Below are 22895 nucleotides of genomic sequence, written 5' to 3'. Positions count from 1 at the left end.
CACTCTTCGCATCCTAGAAGGTACCGCGCTCTCCGTCTCTCGGATGCAATCAAGCGGCTATTCGCGCAGAGAGCACTGTGCCGGTCACTGTGCGCTCCGGAGCTCTCTTTCTGCCGAAAGACACCTGGCAGCGGCACTTAACTTCGGACAGCTCCGTATCTCCGTATTCTTAATTTCTTGCCTTCTGCATCTCAGCAAAATTTTTTTCCACTCTGTCTAGCTAGGAGAAACTGTGCCAGCACAGTATACGTCCCCGGACTTGTGTTCTAAATTCCCGAGTTCTCGGCATCTCAGAAACTAAAGGGAAGAGAAAGGTTATCGATGGTGGGCTGGGGCAGAACTAGCAGCAAGCACAGCAAAGTTGTCCAAGAATACCTTGCATTCGAATGCTAATGCCAATTGAAGAGGCAGGCGAGTGGTAAGCCATGAACTTCTAGCAGTTAGAAAGCTGCGGACACAGTCTGGGTGTTGTGCGGCTTCACTCTTCGCATCCTAGAAGGTACCGCGCTCTCCGTCTCTCGGATGCAATCAAGCGGCTATTCGCGCAGAGAGCACTGTGCCGGTCACTGTGCGCTCCGGAGCTCTCTTTCTGCCAAAAGACGCCTGGCAGCGGCACTTAACTTCGGACAGCTCCGTATCTCCGTATTCTTAATTTCTTGCCTTCTGCATCTCAGCAAAATTTTTTTCCACTCTGTCTATCCAGGAGAAACTGTGCCAGCGCAGTATACGTCCCCGGACTTGTGTTCTAAATTCCCGAGTTCTCGGCATCTCAGAAACTAAAGGGAAGAGAAAGGATATGGATGGTGGGCTGGGGCAGAACTAGCAGCAAGCACAGCAAAGTTGTCCAAGAATACCTTGCATTCGAATGCTAATGCCAATTGAAGAGGCAGGCGAGTGGTAAGCCATGAACTTCTAGCAGTTAGAAAGCTGCGGACACAGTCTGGGTGTTGTGCGGCTTCACTCTTCGCATCCTAGAAGGTACCGCGCTCTCCGTCTCTCGGATGCAATCAAGCGGCTATTCGCGCAGAGAGCACTGTGCCGGTCACTGTGCGCTCCGGAGCTCTCTTTCTGCCGAAAGACACCTGGCAGCGGCACTTAACTTCGGACAGCTCCGTATCTCCGTATTCTTAATTTCTTGCCTTCTGCATCTCAGCAAAATTTTTTTCCACTCTGTCTAGCTAGGAGAAACTGTGCCAGCACAGTATACGTCCCCGGACTTGTGTTCTAAATTCCCGAGTTCTCGGCATCTCAGAAACTAAAGGGAAGAGAAAGGTTATCGATGGTGGGCTGGGGCAGAACTAGCAGCAAGCACAGCAAAGTTGTCCAAGAATACCTTGCATTCGAATGCTAATGCCAATTGAAGAGGCAGGCGAGTGGTAAGCCATGAACTTCTAGCAGTTAGAAAGCTGCGGACACAGTCTGGGTGTTGTGCGGCTTCACTCTTCGCATCCTAGAAGGTACCGCGCTCTCCGTCTCTCGGATGCAATCAAGCGGCTATTCGCGCAGAGAGCACTGTGCCGGTCACTGTGCGCTCCGGAGCTCTCTTTCTGCCAAAAGACGCCTGGCAGCGGCACTTAACTTCGGACAGCTCCGTATCTCCGTATTCATAATTTCTTGCCTTCTGCATCTCAGCAAAATTTTTTTCCACTCTGTCTATCGAGGAGAAACTGTGCCAGCGCAGTATACGTCCCCGGACTTGTGTTCTAAATTCCCGACTTCTCGGCATCTCAGAAACTAACGGGAAGAGAAAGGTTATCTATGGTGGGCTGGGGCAGAACTAGCAGCAAGCACAGCAAAGTTGTCCCAGAATACCTTGCATTCGAATGCTAATGCCAATTAAAGAGGCAGGCGAGTGGTAAGCCATGAACCTCTAGCAGTTAGAAAGCTGCGGACACAGTCTGGGTGTTGTGCGGCTTCACTCCTCGAATCCTAGAAGGTACCGCGCTCTCCGTCTCTCGGATGCGATCAAGCGGCTATTCGCGCAGAGAGCACTGTGCCGGTCACTGTGCGCTCCGGAGCTCTCTTTCTGCCGAAAGACGCCTGGCAGCGCACTTAATTTCGAACAGCTCCGTATCTCCGTATTCTGCATTTCTTGTCTTCTGCATCTCAGCAAAATGCTTTTCCACTCTGTCTAGCTAGGAGAAACTGTGCCAGCACAGTATACGTCCCCGGACTTGTGTTCAAAATTCCCGACTTCTAGGCATCTCAGAAAATAACGGGAAGAGAAAGGTTATCTATGGTGGGCTGGGGCAGAACTAGCAGCAAGCACAGCAAAGTTGTCCAAGAATACCTTGCATTCGAATGCTAATGCCAATTGAAGAGGCAGGCGAGTGGTAAGCCATGAACTTCTAGCAGTTAGAAAGCTGCGGACACAGTCTGGGTGTTGTGCGGCTTCACTCTTCGCATCCTAGAAGGTACCGCGCTCTCTGTCTCTCGGATGCACTCAAGCGGCTATTCGCGCAGAGAGCACTGTGCCGGTCACTGTGCGCTCCGGAGCTCTCTTTCTGCCGAAAGACACCTGGCAGCGGCACTTAACTTCGGACAGCTCCGTATCTCCGTATTCTTAATTTCTTGCCTTCTGCATCTCAGCAAAATTTTTTTCCACTCTGTCTAGCTAGGAGAAACTGTGCCAGCACAGTATACGTCCCCGGACTTGTGTTCTAAATTCCCGAGTTCTCGGCATCTCAGAAACTAAAGGGAAGAGAAAGGTTATCGATGGTGGGCTGGGGCAGAACTAGCAGCAAGCACAGCAAAGTTGTCCAAGAATACCTTGCATTCGAATGCTAATGCCAATTGAAGAGGCAGGCGAGTGGTAAGCCATGAACTTCTAGCAGTTAGAAAGCTGCGGACACAGTCTGGGTGTTGTGCGGCTTCACTCTTCGCATCCTAGAAGGTACCGCGCTCTCCGTCTCTCGGATGCAATCAAGTGGCTATTCGCGCAGAGAGCACTGTGCCGGTCACTGTGCGCTCCGGAGCTCTCTTTCTGCCAAAAGACGCCTGGCAGCGGCACTTAACTTCGGACAGCTCCGTATCTCCGTATTCTTAATTTCTTGCCTTCTGCATCTCAGCAAAATTTTTTTCCACTCTGTCTATCCAGGAGAAACTGTGCCAGCACAGTATACGTCCCCGGACTTGTGTTCTAAATTCCCGAGTTCTCGGCATCTCAGAAACTAAAGGGAAGAGAAAGGATATGGATGGTGGGCTGGGGCAGAACTAGCAGCAAGCACAGCAAAGTTGTCCAAGAATACCTTGCATTCGAATGCTAATGCCAATTGAAGAGGCAGGCGAGTGGTAAGCCATGAACTTCTAGCAGTTAGAAAGCTGCGGACACAGTCTGGGTGTTGTGCGGCTTCACTCTTCGCATCCTAGAAGGTACCGCGCTCTCCGTCTCTCGGATGCAATCAAGCGGCTATTCGCGCAGAGAGCACTGTGCCGGTCACTGTGCGCTCCGGAGCTCTCTTTCTGCCAAAAGACGCCTGGCAGCGGCACTTAACTTTGGACAGCTCCGTATCTCCGTATTCTTAATTTCTTACCTTCTGCATCTCAGCAAAATTTTTTTCCACTCTGTCTATCCAGGAGAAACTGTGCCAGCGCAGTATACGTCCCCGGACTTGTGTTCTAAATTCCCGAGTTCTCGGCATCTCAGAAACTAAAGGGAAGAGAAAGGTTATCGATGGTGGGCTGGGGCAGAACTAGCAGCAAGCACAGCAAAGTTGTCCGAGAATACCTTGCATTCGAATGCTAATGCCAATTGAAGAGGCAGGCGAGTGGTAAGCCATGAACTTCTAGCAGTTAGAAAGCTGCGGACACAGTCTGGGTGTTGTGCGGCTTCACTCTTCGCATCCTAGAAGGTACCGCGCTCTCCGTCTCTCGGATGCAATCAAGCGGCTATTCGCGCAGAGAGCACTGTGCCGGTCACTGTGCGCTCCGGAGCTCTCTTTCTGCCAAAAGACGCCTGGCAGCGGCACTTAACTTCGGACAGCTCCGTATCTCCGTATTCTTAATTTCTTGCCTTCTGCATCTCAGCAAAATTTTTTTCCACTCTGTCTAGCTAGGAGAAACTGTGCCAGCACAGTATACGTCCCCGGACTTGTGTTCTAAATTCCCGAGTTCTCGGCATCTCAGAAACTAAAGGGAAGAGAAAGGTTATCGATGGTGGGCTGGGGCAGAACTAGCAGCAAGCACAGCAAAGTTGTCCAAGAATACCTTGCATTCGAATGCTAATGCCAATTGAAGAGGCAGGCGAGTGGTAAGCCATGAACTTCTAGCAGTTAGAAAGCTGCGGACACAGTCTGGGTGTTGTGCGGCTTCACTCTTCGCATCCTAGAAGGTACCGCGCTCTCCGTCTCTCGGATGCAATCAAGTGGCTATTCGCGCAGAGAGCACTGTGCCGGTCACTGTGCGCTCCGGAGCTCTCTTTCTGCCAAAAGACGCCTGGCAGCGGCACTTAACTTCGGACAGCTCCGTATCTCCGTATTCTTAATTTCTTGCCTTCTGCATCTCAGCAAAATTTTTTTCCACTCTGTCTATCCAGGAGAAACTGTGCCAGCGCAGTATACGTCCCCGGACTTGTGTTCTAAATTCCCGAGTTCTCGGCATCTCAGAAACTAAAGGGAAGAGAAAGGATATGGATGGTGGGCTGGGGCAGAACTAGCAGCAAGCACAGCAAAGTTGTCCAAGAATACCTTGCATTCGAATGCTAATGCCAATTGAAGAGGCAGGCGAGTGGTAAGCCATGAACTTCTAGCAGTTAGAAAGCTGCGGACACAGTCTGGGTGTTGTGCGGCTTCACTCTTCGCATCCTAGAAGGTACCGCGCTCTCCGTCTCTCGGATGCAATCAAGCGGCTATTCGCGCAGAGAGCACTGTGCCGGTCACTGTGCGCTCCGGAGCTCTCTTTCTGCCGAAAGACACCTGGCAGCGGCACTTAACTTCGAACAGCTCCGTATCTCCGTATTCTGCATTTCTTGTCTTCTGCATCTCAGCAAAATGCTTTTCCACTCTGTCTAGCTAGGAGAAACTGTGCCAGCACAGTATACGTCCCCGGACTTGTGTTCAAAATTCCCGACTTCTAGGCATCTCAGAAACTAAAGGGAAGAGAAAGGTTATCTATGGTGGGCTGGGGCAGAACTAGCAGCAAGCACAGCAAAGTTGTCCAAGAATACCTTGCATTCGAATGCTAATGCCAATTGAAGAGGCAGGCGAGTGGTAAGCCATGAACTTCTAGCAGTTAGAAAGCTGCGGACACAGTCTGGGTGTTGTGCGGCTTCACTCTTCGCATCCTAGAAGGTACCGCGCTCTCCGTCTCTCGGATGCAATCAAGCGGCTATTCGCGCAGAGAGCACTGTGCCGGTCACTGTGCGCTCCGGAGCTCTCTTTCTGCCGAAAGACACCTGGCAGCGGCACTTAACTTCGGACAGCTCCGTATCTCCGTATTCTTAATTTCTTGCCTTCTGCATCTCAGCAAAATTTTTTTCCACTCTGTCTAGCTAGGAGAAACTGTGCCAGCACAGTATACGTCCCCGGACTTGTGTTCTAAATTCCCGAGTTCTCGGCATCTCAGAAACTAAAGGGAAGAGAAAGGTTATCGATGGTGGGCTGGGGCAGAACTAGCAGCAAGCACAGCAAAGTTGTCCAAGAATACCTTGCATTCGAATGCTAATGCCAATTGAAGAGGCAGGCGAGTGGTAAGCCATGAACTTCTAGCAGTTAGAAAGCTGCGGACACAGTCTGGGTGTTGTGCGGCTTCACTCTTCGCATCCTAGAAGGTACCGCGCTCTCCGTCTCTCGGATGCAATCAAGTGGCTATTCGCGCAGAGAGCACTGTGCCGGTCACTGTGCGCTCCGGAGCTCTCTTTCTGCCAAAAGACGCCTGGCAGCGGCACTTAACTTCGGACAGCTCCGTATCTCCGTATTCTTAATTTCTTGCCTTCTGCATCTCAGCAAAATTTTTTTCCACTCTGTCTATCCAGGAGAAACTGTGCCAGCGCAGTATACGTCCCCGGACTTGTGTTCTAAATTCCCGAGTTCTCGGCATCTCAGAAACTAAAGGGAAGAGAAAGGATATGGATGGTGGGCTGGGGCAGAACTAGCAGCAAGCACAGCAAAGTTGTCCAAGAATACCTTGCATTCGAATGCTAATGCCAATTGAAGAGGCAGGCGAGTGGTAAGCCATGAACTTCTAGCAGTTAGAAAGCTGCGGACACAGTCTGGGTGTTGTGCGGCTTCACTCTTCGCATCCTAGAAGGTACCGCGCTCTCCGTCTCTCGGATGCAATCAAGCGGCTATTCGCGCAGAGAGCACTGTGCCGGTCACTGTGCGCTCCGGAGCTCTCTTTCTGCCAAAAGACGCCTGGCAGCGGCACTTAACTTTGGACAGCTCCGTATCTCCGTATTCTTAATTTCTTACCTTCTGCATCTCAGCAAAATTTTTTTCCACTCTGTCTATCCAGGAGAAACTGTGCCAGCGCAGTATACGTCCCCGGACTTGTGTTCTAAATTCCCGAGTTCTCGGCATCTCAGAAACTAAAGGGAAGAGAAAGGTTATCGATGGTGGGCTGGGGCAGAACTAGCAGCAAGCACAGCAAAGTTGTCCGAGAATACCTTGCATTCGAATGCTAATGCCAATTGAAGAGGCAGGCGAGTGGTAAGCCATGAACTTCTAGCAGTTAGAAAGCTGCGGACACAGTCTGGGTGTTGTGCGGCTTCACTCTTCGCATCCTAGAAGGTACCGCGCTCTCCGTCTCTCGGATGCAATCAAGCGGCTATTCGCGCAGAGAGCACTGTGCCGGTCACTGTGCGCTCCGGAGCTCTCTTTCTGCCAAAAGACGCCTGGCAGCGGCACTTAACTTTGGAGAGCTCCGTATCTCCGTATTCTTAATTTCTTGCCTTCTGCATCTCAGCAAAATTTTTTTCCACTCTGTCTATCCAGGAGAAACTGTGCCAGCGCAGTATACGTCCCCGGACTTGTGTTCTAAATTCCCGACTTCTCGACATCTCAGAAACTGACGGGAAGAGAAAGGTTATCTATGGTGGGCTGGGGCAGAACTAGCAGCAAGCACAGCAAAGTTGTCCAAGAATACCTTGCATTCGAATGCTAATGCCAATTGAAGAGGCAGGTGAGTGGTAAGCCATGAACCTCTAGCAGTTAGAAAGCTGCGGACACAGTCTGGGTGTTGTGCGGCTTCACTCTTCGCATCCTAGAAGGTACCGCGCTCTCCGTCTCTCGGATGCGATCAAGCGGCTATTCGCGCAGAGAGAGCACTGTGCCGGTCACTGTGCGCTCCGGAGCTCTCTTTCTTCCGAAAGACACCTGGCAGCGGCACTTAACTTCGGACAGCTCCGTATCTCCGTACTCTGCATTTCTTGTCTTCTGCATCTCAGCAAAATGCTTTTCCACTCTGTCTAGCTAGGAGAAACTGTGCCAGCACAGTATACGTCCCCGGACTTGTGTTCTAAATTCCCGAGTTCTCGGCATCTCAGAAACTAAAGGGAAGAGAAAGGTTATCGATGGTGGGCTGGGGCAGAACTAGCAGCAAGCACAGCAAAGTTGTCCAAGAATACCTTGCATTCGAATGCTAATGCCAATTGAAGAGGCAGGCGAGTGGTAAGCCATGAACTTCTAGCAGTTAGAAAGCTGCGGACACAGTCTGGGTGTTGTGCGGCTTCACTCTTCGCATCCTAGAAGGTACCGCGCTCTCCGTCTCTCGGATGCAATCAAGCGGCTATTCGCGCAGAGAGCACTGTGCCGGTCACTGTGCGCTCCGGAGCTCTCTTTCTGCCTAAAGACGCCTGGCAGCGGCACTTAACTTCGGACAGCTCCGTATCTCCGTACTCTGCATTTCTTGTCTTCTGCATCTCAGCAAAATACTTTTCCACTCTGTGTAGCAAGGAGAAACTGTGCCAGCACAGTATACGTCCCCGGACTTGTGTTCTAAATTCCCGAGTTCTCGGCATCTCAGAAACTAAAGGGAAGAGAAAGGATATGGATGGTGGGCTGGGGCAGAACTAGCAGCAAGCACAGCAAAGTTGTCCAAGAATACCTTGCATTCGAATGCTAATGCCAATTGAAGAGGCAGGTGAGTGGTAAGCCATGAACCTCTAGCAGTTAGAAAGCTGCGGACACAGTCTGGGTGTTGTGCGGCTTCACTCTTCGCATCCTAGAAGATACCGCGCTCTCCGTCTCTCGGATGCGATCAAGCGGCTATTCGCGCAGAGAGCACTGTGCCGGTCACTGTGCGCTCCGGAGCTCTCTTTCTGCCGAAAGACACCTGGCAGCGGCACTTAACTTTGGACAGCTCCGTATCTCCGTATTCTTCATTTCTTGCCTTCTGCATCTCAGCAAAATGCTTTTCCACTCGGTCTAGCTAGGAGAAACAGTGCCAGCACAGTATACGTCCCCGGACTTGTGTTCTAAATTCCCGAGTTCTCGGCATCTCAGAAACTAAAGGGAAGAGAAAGGTTATCGATGGTGGGCTGGGGCAGAACTAGCAGCAAGCACAGCAAAGTTGTCCAAGAATACCTTGCATTCGAATGCTAATGCCAATTGAAGAGGCAGGCGAGTGGTAAGCCATGAACTTCTAGCAGTTAGAAAGCTGCGGACACAGTCTGGGTGTTGTGCGGCTTCACTCTTCGCATCCTAGAAGGTACCGCGCTCTCCGTCTCTCGGATGCAATCAAGCGGCTATTCGCGCAGAGAGCACTGTGCCGGTCACTGTGCGCTCCGGAGCTCTCTTTCTGCCAAAAGACGCCTGGCAGCGGCACTTAACTTCGGACAGCTCCGTATCTCCGTATTCTTAATTTCTTGCCTTCTGCATCTCAGCAAAATTTTTTTCCACTCTGTCTATCCAGGAGAAACTGTGCCAGCGCAGTATACGTCCCCGGACTTGTGTTCTAAATTCCCGACTTCTCGACATCTCAGAAACTAAAGGGAAGAGAAAGGTTATCGATGGTGGGCTGGGGCAGAACTAGCAGCAAGCACAGCAAAGTTGTCCAAGAATACCTTGCATTCGAATGCTAATGCCAATTGAAGAGGCAGGCGAGTGGTAAGCCATGAACTTCTAGCAGTTAGAAAGCTGCGGACACAGTCTGGGTGTTGTGCGGCTTCACTCTTCGCATCCTAGAAGGTACCGCGCTCTCCGTCTCTCGGATGCAATCAAGCGGCTATTCGCGCAGAGAGCACTGTGCCGGTCACTGTGCGCTCCGGAGCTCTCTTTCTGCCAAAAGACGCCTGGCAGCGGCACTTAACTTCGGACAGCTCCGTATCTCCGTATTCTTAATTTCTTGCCTTCTGCATCTCAGCAAAATGCTTTTCCACTCTGTCTATCCAGGAGAAACTGTGCCAGTGCAGTATACGTCCCCGGACTTGTGTTCTAACTTCCCGACTTCTCGGCATCTCAGAAACTAAAGGGAAGAGAAAGGTTATCGATGGTGGGCTGGGGCAGAACTAGCAGCAAGCACAGCAAAGTTGTCCAAGAATATCTTGCATTCGAATGCTAATGCCAATTGAAGAGGCAGGCGAGTGGTAAGCCATGAACTTCTAGCAGTTAGAAAGCTGCGGACACAGTCTGGGTGTTGTGCGGCTTCACTCTTCGCATCCTAGAAGGTACCGCGCTCTCCGTCTCTCGGATGCGATCAAGCGGCTATTCGCGCAGAGAGAGCACTGTGCCGGTCATTGTGCGCTCCGGCGCTCTCTTTCTGCCGAAAGACACCTGGCAGCGGCACTTAACTTCGGACAGCTCCGTATCTCCATACTCTGCATTTCTTGTCTTCTGCATCTCAGCAAAATGCTTTTCCACTCTGTCTAGCTAGGAGAAACTGTGCCAGCACAGTATACGTCCCCGGACTTGTGTTCAAAATTCCCGACTTCTAGGCATCTCAGAAAATAACGGGAAGAGAAAGGTTATCTATGGTGGGCTGGGGCAGAACTAGCAGCAAGCACAGCAAAGTTGTCCAAGAATACCTTGCATTCGAATGCTAATGCCAATTGAAGAGGCAGGCGAGTGGTAAGCCATGAACTTCTAGCAGTTAGAAAGCTGCGGACACAGTCTGGGTGTTGTGCGGCTTCACTCTTCGCATCCTAGAAGGTACCGCGCTCTCCGTCTCTCGGATGCAATCAAGCGGCTATTCGCGCAGAGAGCACTGTGCCGGTCACTGTGCGCTCCGGAGCTCTCTTTCTGCCGAAAGACACCTGGCAGCGGCACTTAACTTCGGACAGCTCCGTATCTCCGTATTCTTAATTTCTTGCCTTCTGCATCTCAGCAAAATTTTTTTCCACTCTGTCTAGCTAGGAGAAACTGTGCCAGCACAGTATACGTCCCCGGACTTGTGTTCTAAATTCCCGAGTTCTCGGCATCTCAGAAACTAAAGGGAAGAGAAAGGTTATCGATGGTGGGCTGGGGCAGAACTAGCAGCAAGCACAGCAAAGTTGTCCAAGAATACCTTGCATTCGAATGCTAATGCCAATTGAAGAGGCAGGCGAGTGGTAAGCCATGAACTTCTAGCAGTTAGAAAGCTGCGGACACAGTCTGGGTGTTGTGCGGCTTCACTCTTCGCATCCTAGAAGGTACCGCGCTCTCCGTCTCTCGGATGCAATCAAGTGGCTATTCGCGCAGAGAGCACTGTGCCGGTCACTGTGCGCTCCGGAGCTCTCTTTCTGCCAAAAGACGCCTGGCAGCGGCACTTAACTTCGGACAGCTCCGTATCTCCGTATTCTTAATTTCTTGCCTTCTGCATCTCAGCAAAATTTTTTTCCACTCTGTCTATCCAGGAGAAACTGTGCCAGCGCAGTATACGTCCCCGGACTTGTGTTCTAAATTCCCGAGTTCTCGGCATCTCAGAAACTAAAGGGAAGAGAAAGGATATGGATGGTGGGCTGGGGCAGAACTAGCAGCAAGCACAGCAAAGTTGTCCAAGAATACCTTGCATTCGAATGCTAATGCCAATTGAAGAGGCAGGCGAGTGGTAAGCCATGAACTTCTAGCAGTTAGAAAGCTGCGGACACAGTCTGGGTGTTGTGCGGCTTCACTCTTCGCATCCTAGAAGGTACCGCGCTCTCCGTCTCTCGGATGCAATCAAGCGGCTATTCGCGCAGAGAGCACTGTGCCGGTCACTGTGCGCTCCGGAGCTCTCTTTCTGCCGAAAGACACCTGGCAGCGGCACTTAACTTCGGACAGCTCCGTATCTCCGTATTCTTAATTTCTTGCCTTCTGCATCTCAGCAAAATTTTTTTCCACTCTGTCTAGCTAGGAGAAACTGTGCCAGCACAGTATACGTCCCCGGACTTGTGTTCTAAATTCCCGAGTTCTCGGCATCTCAGAAACTAAAGGGAAGAGAAAGGTTATCGATGGTGGGCTGGGGCAGAACTAGCAGCAAGCACAGCAAAGTTGTCCAAGAATACCTTGCATTCGAATGCTAATGCCAATTGAAGAGGCAGGCGAGAGTTAAGCCATGAACTTCTAGCAGTTAGAAAGCTGCGGACACAGTCTGGGTGTTGTGCGGCTTCACTCTTCGCATCCTAGAAGGTACCGCGCTCTCCGTCTCTCGGATGCAATCAAGCGGCTATTCGCGCAGAGAGCACTGTGCCGGTCACTGTGCGCTCCGGAGCTCTCTTTCTGCCAAAAGACGCCTGGCAGCGGCACTTAATTTCGAACAGCTCCGTATCTCCGTATTCTGCATTTCTTGTCTTCTGCATCTCAGCAAAATGCTTTTCCACTCTGTCTAGCTAGGAGAAACTGTGCCAGCACAGTATACGTCCCCGGACTTGTGTTCAAAATTCCCGACTTCTAGGCATCTCAGAAACTAAAGGGAAGAGAAAGGTTATCTATGGTGGGCTGGGGCAGAACTAGCAGCAAGCACAGCAAAGTTGTCCAAGAATACCTTGCATTCGAATGCTAATGCCAATTGAAGAGGCAGGCGAGTGGTAAGCCATGAACTTCTAGCAGTTAGAAAGCTGCGGACACAGTCTGGGTGTTGTGCGGCTTCACTCTTCGCATCCTAGAAGGTACCGCGCTCTCCGTCTCTCGGATGCAATCAAGCGGCTATTCGCGCAGAGAGCACTGTGCCGGTCACTGTGCGCTCCGGAGCTCTCTTTCTGCCGAAAGACACCTGGCAGCGGCACTTAACTTCGGACAGCTCCGTATCTCCGTATTCTTAATTTCTTGCCTTCTGCATCTCAGCAAAATTTTTTTCCACTCTGTCTAGCTAGGAGAAACTGTGCCAGCACAGTATACGTCCCCGGACTTGTGTTCTAAATTCCCGAGTTCTCGGCATCTCAGAAACTAAAGGGAAGAGAAAGGTTATCGATGGTGGGCTGGGGCAGAACTAGCAGCAAGCACAGCAAAGTTGTCCAAGAATACCTTGCATTCGAATGCTAATGCCAATTGAAGAGGCAGGCGAGTGGTAAGCCATGAACTTCTAGCAGTTAGAAAGCTGCGGACACAGTCTGGGTGTTGTGCGGCTTCACTCTTCGCATCCTAGAAGGTACCGCGCTCTCCGTCTCTCGGATGCAATCAAGTGGCTATTCGCGCAGAGAGCACTGTGCCGGTCACTGTGCGCTCCGGAGCTCTCTTTCTGCCAAAAGACGCCTGGCAGCGGCACTTAACTTCGGACAGCTCCGTATCTCCGTATTCTTAATTTCTTGCCTTCTGCATCTCAGCAAAATTTTTTTCCACTCTGTCTATCCAGGAGAAACTGTGCCAGCGCAGTATACGTCCCCGGACTTGTGTTCTAAATTCCCGAGTTCTCGGCATCTCAGAAACTAAAGGGAAGAGAAAGGATATGGATGGTGGGCTGGGGCAGAACTAGCAGCAAGCACAGCAAAGTTGTCCAAGAATACCTTGCATTCGAATGCTAATGCCAATTGAAGAGGCAGGCGAGTGGTAAGCCATGAACTTCTGGCAGTTAGAAAGCTGCGGACACAGTCTGGGTGTTGTGCGGCTTCACTCTTCGCATCCTAGAAGGTACCGCGCTCTCCGTCTCTCGGATGCAATCAAGCGGCTATTCGCGCAGAGAGCACTGTGCCGGTCACTGTGCGCTCCGGAGCTCTCTTTCTGCCAAAAGACGCCTGGCAGCGGCACTTAACTTTGGACAGCTCCGTATCTCCGTATTCTTAATTTCTTACCTTCTGCATCTCAGCAAAATTTTTTTCCACTCTGTCTATCCAGGAGAAACTGTGCCAGCGCAGTATACGTCCCCGGACTTGTGTTCTAAATTCCCGAGTTCTCGGCATCTCAGAAACTAAAGGGAAGAGAAAGGTTATCGATGGTGGGCTGGGGCAGAACTAGCAGCAAGCACAGCAAAGTTGTCCGAGAATACCTTGCATTCGAATGCTAATGCCAATTGAAGAGGCAGGCGAGTGGTAAGCCATGAACTTCTAGCAGTTAGAAAGCTGCGGACACAGTCTGGGTGTTGTGCGGCTTCACTCTTCGCATCCTAGAAGGTACCGCGCTCTCCGTCTCTCGGATGCAATCAAGCGGCTATTCGCGCAGAGAGCACTGTGCCGGTCACTGTGCGCTCCGGAGCTCTCTTTCTGCCAAAAGACGCCTGGCAGCGGCACTTAACTTTGGAGAGCTCCGTATCTCCGTATTCTTAATTTCTTGCCTTCTGCATCTCAGCAAAATTTTTTTCCACTCTGTCTATCCAGGAGAAACTGTGCCAGCGCAGTATACGTCCCCGGACTTGTGTTCTAAATTCCCGACTTCTCGACATCTCAGAAACTGACGGGAAGAGAAAGGTTATCTATGGTGGGCTGGGGCAGAACTAGCAGCAAGCACAGCAAAGTTGTCCAAGAATACCTTGCATTCGAATGCTAATGCCAATTGAAGAGGCAGGTGAGTGGTAAGCCATGAACCTCTAGCAGTTAGAAAGCTGCGGACACAGTCTGGGTGTTGTGCGGCTTCACTCTTCGCATCCTAGAAGGTACCGCGCTCTCCGTCTCTCGGATGCGATCAAGCGGCTATTCGCGCAGAGAGAGCACTGTGCCGGTCACTGTGCGCTCCGGAGCTCTCTTTCTTCCGAAAGACACCTGGCAGCGGCACTTAACTTCGGACAGCTCCGTATCTCCGTACTCTGCATTTCTTGTCTTCTGCATCTCAGCAAAATGCTTTTCCACTCTGTCTAGCTAGGAGAAACTGTGCCAGCACAGTATACGTCCCCGGACTTGTGTTCTAAATTCCCGAGTTCTCGGCATCTCAGAAACTAAAGGGAAGAGAAAGGTTATCGATGGTGGGCTGGGGCAGAACTAGCAGCAAGCACAGCAAAGTTGTCCAAGAATACCTTGCATTCGAATGCTAATGCCAATTGAAGAGGCAGGCGAGTGGTAAGCCATGAACTTCTAGCAGTTAGAAAGCTGCGGACACAGTCTGGGTGTTGTGCGGCTTCACTCTTCGCATCCTAGAAGGTACCGCGCTCTCCGTCTCTCGGATGCAATCAAGCGGCTATTCGCGCAGAGAGCACTGTGCCGGTCACTGTGCGCTCCGGAGCTCTCTTTCTGCCTAAAGACGCCTGGCAGCGGCACTTAACTTCGGACAGCTCCGTATCTCCGTACTCTGCATTTCTTGTCTTCTGCATCTCAGCAAAATACTTTTCCACTCTGTGTAGCAAGGAGAAACTGTGCCAGCACAGTATACGTCCCCGGACTTGTGTTCTAAATTCCCGAGTTCTCGGCATCTCAGAAACTAAAGGGAAGAGAAAGGATATGGATGGTGGGCTGGGGCAGAACTAGCAGCAAGCACAGCAAAGTTGTCCAAGAATACCTTGCATTCGAATGCTAATGCCAATTGAAGAGGCAGGTGAGTGGTAAGCCATGAACCTCTAGCAGTTAGAAAGCTGCGGACACAGTCTGGGTGTTGTGCGGCTTCACTCTTCGCATCCTAGAAGATACCGCGCTCTCCGTCTCTCGGATGCGATCAAGCGGCTATTCGCGCAGAGAGCACTGTGCCGGTCACTGTGCGCTCCGGAGCTCTCTTTCTGCCGAAAGACACCTGGCAGCGGCACTTAACTTTGGACAGCTCCGTATCTCCGTATTCTTCATTTCTTGCCTTCTGCATCTCAGCAAAATGCTTTTCCACTCGGTCTAGCTAGGAGAAACAGTGCCAGCACAGTATACGTCCCCGGACTTGTGTTCTAAATTCCCGAGTTCTCGGCATCTCAGAAACTAAAGGGAAGAGAAAGGTTATCGATGGTGGGCTGGGGCAGAACTAGCAGCAAGCACAGCAAAGTTGTCCAAGAATACCTTGCATTCGAATGCTAATGCCAATTGAAGAGGCAGGCGAGTGGTAAGCCATGAACTTCTAGCAGTTAGAAAGCTGCGGACACAGTCTGGGTGTTGTGCGGCTTCACTCTTCGCATCCTAGAAGGTACCGCGCTCTCCGTCTCTCGGATGCAATCAAGCGGCTATTCGCGCAGAGAGCACTGTGCCGGTCACTGTGCGCTCCGGAGCTCTCTTTCTGCCAAAAGACGCCTGGCAGCGGCACTTAACTTCGGACAGCTCCGTATCTCCGTATTCTTAATTTCTTGCCTTCTGCATCTCAGCAAAATTTTTTTCCACTCTGTCTATCCAGGAGAAACTGTGCCAGCGCAGTATACGTCCCCGGACTTGTGTTCTAAATTCCCGACTTCTCGACATCTCAGAAACTAAAGGGAAGAGAAAGGTTATCGATGGTGGGCTGGGGCAGAACTAGCAGCAAGCACAGCAAAGTTGTCCAAGAATACCTTGCATTCGAATGCTAATGCCAATTGAAGAGGCAGGCGAGTGGTAAGCCATGAACTTCTAGCAGTTAGAAAGCTGCGGACACAGTCTGGGTGTTGTGCGGCTTCACTCTTCGCATCCTAGAAGGTACCGCGCTCTCCGTCTCTCGGATGCAATCAAGCGGCTATTCGCGCAGAGAGCACTGTGCCGGTCACTGTGCGCTCCGGAGCTCTCTTTCTGCCAAAAGACGCCTGGCAGCGGCACTTAACTTCGGACAGCTCCGTATCTCCGTATTCTTAATTTCTTGCCTTCTGCATCTCAGCAAAATGCTTTTCCACTCTGTCTATCCAGGAGAAACTGTGCCAGTGCAGTATACGTCCCCGGACTTGTGTTCTAACTTCCCGACTTCTCGGCATCTCAGAAACTAAAGGGAAGAGAAAGGTTATCGATGGTGGGCTGGGGCAGAACTAGCAGCAAGCACAGCAAAGTTGTCCAAGAATATCTTGCATTCGAATGCTAATGCCAATTGAAGAGGCAGGCGAGTGGTAAGCCATGAACTTCTAGCAGTTAGAAAGCTGCGGACACAGTCTGGGTGTTGTGCGGCTTCACTCTTCGCATCCTAGAAGGTACCGCGCTCTCCGTCTCTCGGATGCGATCAAGCGGCTATTCGCGCAGAGAGAGCACTGTGCCGGTCATTGTGCGCTCCGGCGCTCTCTTTCTGCCGAAAGACACCTGGCAGCGGCACTTAACTTCGGACAGCTCCGTATCTCCATACTCTGCATTTCTTGTCTTCTGCATCTCAGCAAAATGCTTTTCCACTCTGTCTAGCTAGGAGAAACTGTGCCAGCACAGTATACGTCCCCGGACTTGTGTTCAAAATTCCCGACTTCTAGGCATCTCAGAAAATAACGGGAAGAGAAAGGTTATCTATGGTGGGCTGGGGCAGAACTAGCAGCAAGCACAGCAAAGTTGTCCAAGAATACCTTGCATTCGAATGCTAATGCCAATTGAAGAGGCAGGCGAGTGGTAAGCCATGAACTTCTAGCAGTTAGAAAGCTGCGGACACAGTCTGGGTGTTGTGCGGCTTCACTCTTCGCATCCTAGAAGGTACCGCGCTCTCCGTCTCTCGGATGCAATCAAGCGGCTATTCGCGCAGAGAGCACTGTGCCGGTCACTGTGCGCTCCGGAGCTCTCTTTCTGCCGAAAGACACCTGGCAGCGGCACTTAACTTCGGACAGCTCCGTATCTCCGTATTCTTAATTTCTTGCCTTCTGCATCTCAGCAAAATTTTTTTCCACTCTGTCTAGCTAGGAGAAACTGTGCCAGCACAGTATACGTCCCCGGACTTGTGTTCTAAATTCCCGAGTTCTCGGCATCTCAGAAACTAAAGGGAAGAGAAAGGTTATCGATGGTGGGCTGGGGCAGAACTAGCAGCAAGCACAGCAAAGTTGTCCAAGAATACCTTGCATTCGAATGCTAATGCCAATTGAAGAGGCAGGCGAGTGGTAAGCCATGAACTTCTAGCAGTTAGAAAGCTGCGGACACAGTCTGGGTGTTGTGCGGCTTCACTCTTCGCATCCTAGAAGGTACCGCGCTCTCCGTCTCTCGGATGCAATCAAGTGGCTATTCGCGCAGAGAGCACTGTGCCGGTCACTGTGCGCTCCGGAGCTCTCTTTCTGCCAAAAGACGCCTGGCAGCGGCACTTAACTTCGGACAGCTCCGTATCTCCGTATTCTTAATTTCTTGCCTTCTGCATCTCAGCAAAATTTTTTTCCACTCTGTCTATCCAGGAGAAACTGTGCCAGCGCAGTATACGTCCCCGGACTTGTGTTCTAAATTCCCGAGTTCTCGGCATCTCAGAAACTAAAGGGAAGAGAAAGGATATGGATGGTGGGCTGGGGCAGAACTAGCAGCAAGCACAGCAAAGTTGTCCAAGAATACCTTGCATTCGAATGCTAATGCCAATTGAAGAGGCAGGCGAGTGGTAAGCCATGAACTTCTAGCAGTTAGAAAGCTGCGGACACAGTCTGGGTGTTGTGCGGCTTCACTCTTCGCATCCTAGAAGGTACCGCGCTCTCCGTCTCTCGGATGCAATCAAGCGGCTATTCGCGCAGAGAGCACTGTGCCGGTCACTGTGCGCTCCGGAGCTCTCTTTCTGCCAAAAGACGCCTGGCAGCGGCACTTAACTTTGGACAGCTCCGTATCTCCGTATTCTTAATTTCTTACCTTCTGCATCTCAGCAAAATTTTTTTCCACTCTGTCTATCCAGGAGAAACTGTGCCAGCGCAGTATACGTCCCCGGACTTGTGTTCTAAATTCCCGAGTTCTCGGCATCTCAGAAACTAAAGGGAAGAGAAAGGTTATCGATGGTGGGCTGGGGCAGAACTAGCAGCAAGCACAGCAAAGTTGTCCGAGAATACCTTGCATTCGAATGCTAATGCCAATTGAAGAGGCAGGCGAGTGGTAAGCCATGAACTTCTAGCAGTTAGAAAGCTGCGGACACAGTCTGGGTGTTGTGCGGCTTCACTCTTCGCATCCTAGAAGGTACCGCGCTCTCCGTCTCTCGGATGCAATCAAGCGGCTATTCGCGCAGAGAGCACTGTGCCGGTCACTGTGCGCTCCGGAGCTCTCTTTCTGCCAAAAGACGCCTGGCAGCGGCACTTAACTTTGGAGAGCTCCGTATCTCCGTATTCTTAATTTCTTGCCTTCTGCATCTCAGCAAAATTTTTTTCCACTCTGTCTATCCAGGAGAAACTGTGCCAGCGCAGTATACGTCCCCGGACTTGTGTTCTAAATTCCCGACTTCTCGACATCTCAGAAACTGACGGGAAGAGAAAGGTTATCTATGGTGGGCTGGGGCAGAACTAGCAGCAAGCACAGCAAAGTTGTCCAAGAATACCTTGAATTCGAATGCTAATGCCAATTGAAGAGGCAGGTGAGTGGTAAGCCATGAACCTCTAGCAGTTAGAAAGCTGCGGACACAGTCTGGGTGTTGTGCGGCTTCACTCTTCGCATCCTAGAAGGTACCGCGCTCTCCGTCTCTCGGATGCGATCAAGCGGCTATTCGCGCAGAGAGAGCACTGTGCCGGTCACTGTGCGCTCCGGAGCTCTCTTTCTTCCGAAAGACACCTGGCAGCGGCACTTAACTTCGGACAGCTCCGTATCTCCGTACTCTGCATTTCTTGTCTTCTGCATCTCAGCAAAATGCTTTTCCACTCTGTCTAGCTAGGAGAAACTGTGCCAGCACAGTATACGTCCCCGGACTTGTGTTCTAAATTCCCGAGTTCTCGGCATCTCAGAAACTAAAGGGAAGAGAAAGGTTATCGATGGTGGGCTGGGGCAGAACTAGCAGCAAGCACAGCAAAGTTGTCCAAGAATACCTTGCATTCGAATGCTAATGCCAATTGAAGAGGCAGGCGAGTGGTAAGCCATGAACTTCTAGCAGTTAGAAAGCTGCGGACACAGTCTGGGTGTTGTGCGGCTTCACTCTTCGCATCCTAGAAGGTACCGCGCTCTCCGTCTCTCGGATGCAATCAAGCGGCTATTCGCGCAGAGAGCACTGTGCCGGTCACTGTGCGCTCCGGAGCTCTCTTTCTGCCTAAAGACGCCTGGCAGCGGCACTTAACTTCGGACAGCTCCGTATCTCCGTACTCTGCATTTCTTGTCTTCTGCATCTCAGCAAAATGCTTTTCCACTCTGTGTAGCAAGGAGAAACTGTGCCAGCACAGTATACGTCCCCGGACTTGTGTTCTAAATTCCCGAGTTCTCGGCATCTCAGAAACTAAAGGGAAGAGAAAGGATATGGATGGTGGGCTGGGGCAGAACTAGCAGCAAGCACAGCAAAGTTGTCCAAGAATACCTTGCATTCGAATGCTAATGCCAATTGAAGAGGCAGGTGAGTGGTAAGCCATGAACCTCTAGCAGTTAGAAAGCTGCGGACACAGTCTGGGTGTTGTGCGGCTTCACTCTTCGCATCCTAGAAGGTACCGCGCTCTCCGTCTCTCGGATGCGATCAAGCGGCTATTCGCGCAGAGAGCACTGTGCCGGTCACTGTGCGCTCCGGAGCTCTCTTTCTGCCGAAAGACACCTGGCAGCGGCACTTAACTTTGGACAGCTCCGTATCTCCGTATTCTTCATTTCTTGCCTTCTGCATCTCAGCAAAATGCTTTTCCACTCGGTCTAGCTAGGAGAAACTGTGCCAGCACAGTATACGTCCCCGGACTTGTGTTCTAAATTCCCGAGTTCTCGGCATCTCAGAAACTAAAGGGAAGAGAAAGGTTATCGATGGTGGGCTGGGGCAGAACTAGCAGCAAGCACAGCAAAGTTGTCCAAGAATACCTTGCATTCGAATGCTAATGCCAATTGAAGAGGCAGGCGAGTGGTAAGCCATGAACTTCTAGCAGTTAGAAAGCTGCGGACACAGTCTGGGTGTTGTGCGGCTTCACTCTTCGCATCCTAGAAGGTACCGCGCTCTCCGTCTCTCGGATGCAATCAAGCGGCTATTCGCGCAGAGAGCACTGTGCCGGTCACTGTGCGCTCCGGAGCTCTCTTTCTGCCAAAAGACGCCTGGCAGCGGCACTTAACTTCGGACAGCTCCGTATCTCCGTATTCTTAATTTCTTTCCTTCTGCATCTCAGCAAAATTTTTTTCCACTCTGTCTATCCAGGAGAAACTGTGCCAGCGCAGTATACGTCCCCGGACTTGTGTTCTAAATTCCCGACTTCTCGACATCTCAGAAACTAAAGGGAAGAGAAAGGTTATCGATGGTGGGCTGGGGCAGAACTAGCAGCAAGCACAGCAAAGTTGTCCAAGAATACCTTGCATTCGAATGCTAATGCCAATTGAAGAGGCAGGCGAGTGGTAAGCCATGAACTTCTAGCAGTTAGAAAGCTGCGGACACAGTCTGGGTGTTGTGCGGCTTCACTCTTCGCATCCTAGAAGGTACCGCGCTCTCCGTCTCTCGGATGCAATCAAGCGGCTATTCGCGCAGAGAGCACTGTGCCGGTCACTGTGCGCTCCGGAGCTCTCTTTCTGCCAAAAGACGCCTGGCAGCGGCACTTAACTTCGGACAGCTCCGTATCTCCGTATTCTTAATTTCTTGCCTTCTGCATCTCAGCAAAATGCTTTTCCACTCTGTCTATCCAGGAGAAACTGTGCCAGCGCAGTATACGTCCCCGGACTTGTGTTCTAACTTCCCGACTTCTCGGCATCTCAGAAACTAAAGGGAAGAGAAAGGTTATCGATGGTGGGCTGGGGCAGAACTAGCAGCAAGCACAGCAAAGTTGTCCAAGAATATCTTGCATTCGAATGCTAATGCCAATTGAAGAGGCAGGCGAGTGGTAAGCCATGAACTTCTAGCAGTTAGAAAGCTGCGGACACAGTCTGGGTGTTGTGCGGCTTCACTCTTCGCATCCTAGAAGGTACCGCGCTCTCCGTCTCTCGGATGCGATCAAGCGGCTATTCGCGCAGAGAGAGCACTGTGCCGGTCATTGTGCGCTCCGGCGCTCTCTTTCTGCCGAAAGACACCTGGCAGCGGCACTTAACTTCGGACAGCTCCGTATCTCCATACTCTGCATTTCTTGTCTTCTGCATCTCAGCAAAATGCTTTTCCACTCTGTCTAGCTAGGAGAAACTGTGCCAGCACAGTATACGTCCCCGGACTTGTGTTCTAAATTCCCGACTTCTCGGCATCTCAGAAACTAACGGGAAGAGAAAGGTTATCTATGGTGGGCCGGGGCAGAACTAGCAGCAAGCACAGCAAAGTTGTCCAAGAATACCTTGCATTCGAATGCTAATGCCAATTGAAGAGGCAGGCGAGTGGTAAGCCATGAACTTCTAGCAGTTAGAAAGCTGCGGACACAGTCCGGGTGTTGTGCGGCTTCACTCTTCGCATCCTAGAAGGTACCGCGCTCTCCGTCTCTCGGATGCGATCAAGCGGCTATTCGCGCAGAGAGCACTGTGCCGGTCACTGTGCGCTCCGGAGCTCTCTTTCTGCCGAAAGACGCCTGGCAGCGCACTTAATTTCGAACAGCTCCGTATCTCCGTATTCTGCATTGCTTGTCTTCTGCATCTCAGCAAAATGCTTTTCCACTCTGTCTGGCTAGGAGAAACTGTGCCAGCACAGTATACGTCCCCGGACTTGTCTTCTAAATTCCCGAGTTCTCGGCATCTCAGAAACTAACGGGAAGAGAAAGGTTATCGATGGTGGGCTGGGGCAGAACTAGCAGCAAGCACAGCAAAGTTGTCCAAGAATACCTTGCATTCGAATGCTAATGCCAATTGAAGAGGCAGGCGAGTGGTAAGCCATGAACTTCTAGCAGTTAGAAAGCTGCGGACACAGTCTGGGTGTTGTGCGGCTTCACTCTTCGCATCCTAGAAGGTACCGCGCTCTCCGTCTCTCGGATGCAATCAAGCGGCTATTCGCGCAGAGAGCACTGTGCCGGTCACTGTGCGCTCCGGAGCTCTCTTTCTGCCAAAAGACGCCTGGCAGCGGCACTTAACTTCGGACAGCTCCGTATCTCCGTATTCTTAATTTCTTGCCTTCTGCATCTCAGCAAAATTTTTTTCCACTCTGTCTATCCAGGAGAAACTGTGCCAGCGCAGTATACGTCCCCGGACTTGTGTTCTAACTTCCCGACTTCTCGGCATCTCATAAACTAACGGGAAGAAAAAGGTTATCTATGGTGGGCTGGGGCAGAACTAGCAGCAAGCACAGCAAAGTTGTCCAAGAATACCTTGCATTCGAATGCTAATGCCAATTGAAGAGGCAGGCGAGTGGTAAGCCATGAACCTCTAGCAGTTAGAAAGCTGCGGACACAGTCTGGGTGTTGTGCGGCTTCACTCTTCGCATCCTAGAAGGTACCGCGCTCTCCGTCTCTCGGATGCGATCAAGCGGCTATTCGCGCAGAGAGCACTGTGCCGGTCACTGTGCGCTCCGGAGCTCTCTTTCTGCCGAAAGACGCCTGGCAGCGCACTTAATTTCGGACAGCTCCGTATCTCCGTATTCTGCATTTCTTGTCTTCTGCATCTCAGCAAAATGCTTTTCCACTCTGTCTGGCTAGGAGAAACTGTGCCAGCACAGTATACGTCCCCGGACTTGTCTTCTAAATTCCCGAGTTCTCGGCATCTCAGAAACTAACGGGAAGAGAAAGGTTATCGATGGTGGGCTGGGGCAGAACTAGCAGCAAGCACAGCAAAGTTGTCCAAGAAT

This window comes from Passer domesticus, chromosome W, assembly GCF_036417665.1.
Source record: "Passer domesticus isolate bPasDom1 chromosome W, bPasDom1.hap1, whole genome shotgun sequence".
Classification (NCBI taxonomy): Eukaryota; Metazoa; Chordata; class Aves; order Passeriformes; family Passeridae; genus Passer; species Passer domesticus.
The sequence above is the reverse complement of the archived record's forward strand: the minus strand, read 5'-3'. Positions refer to the sequence as shown.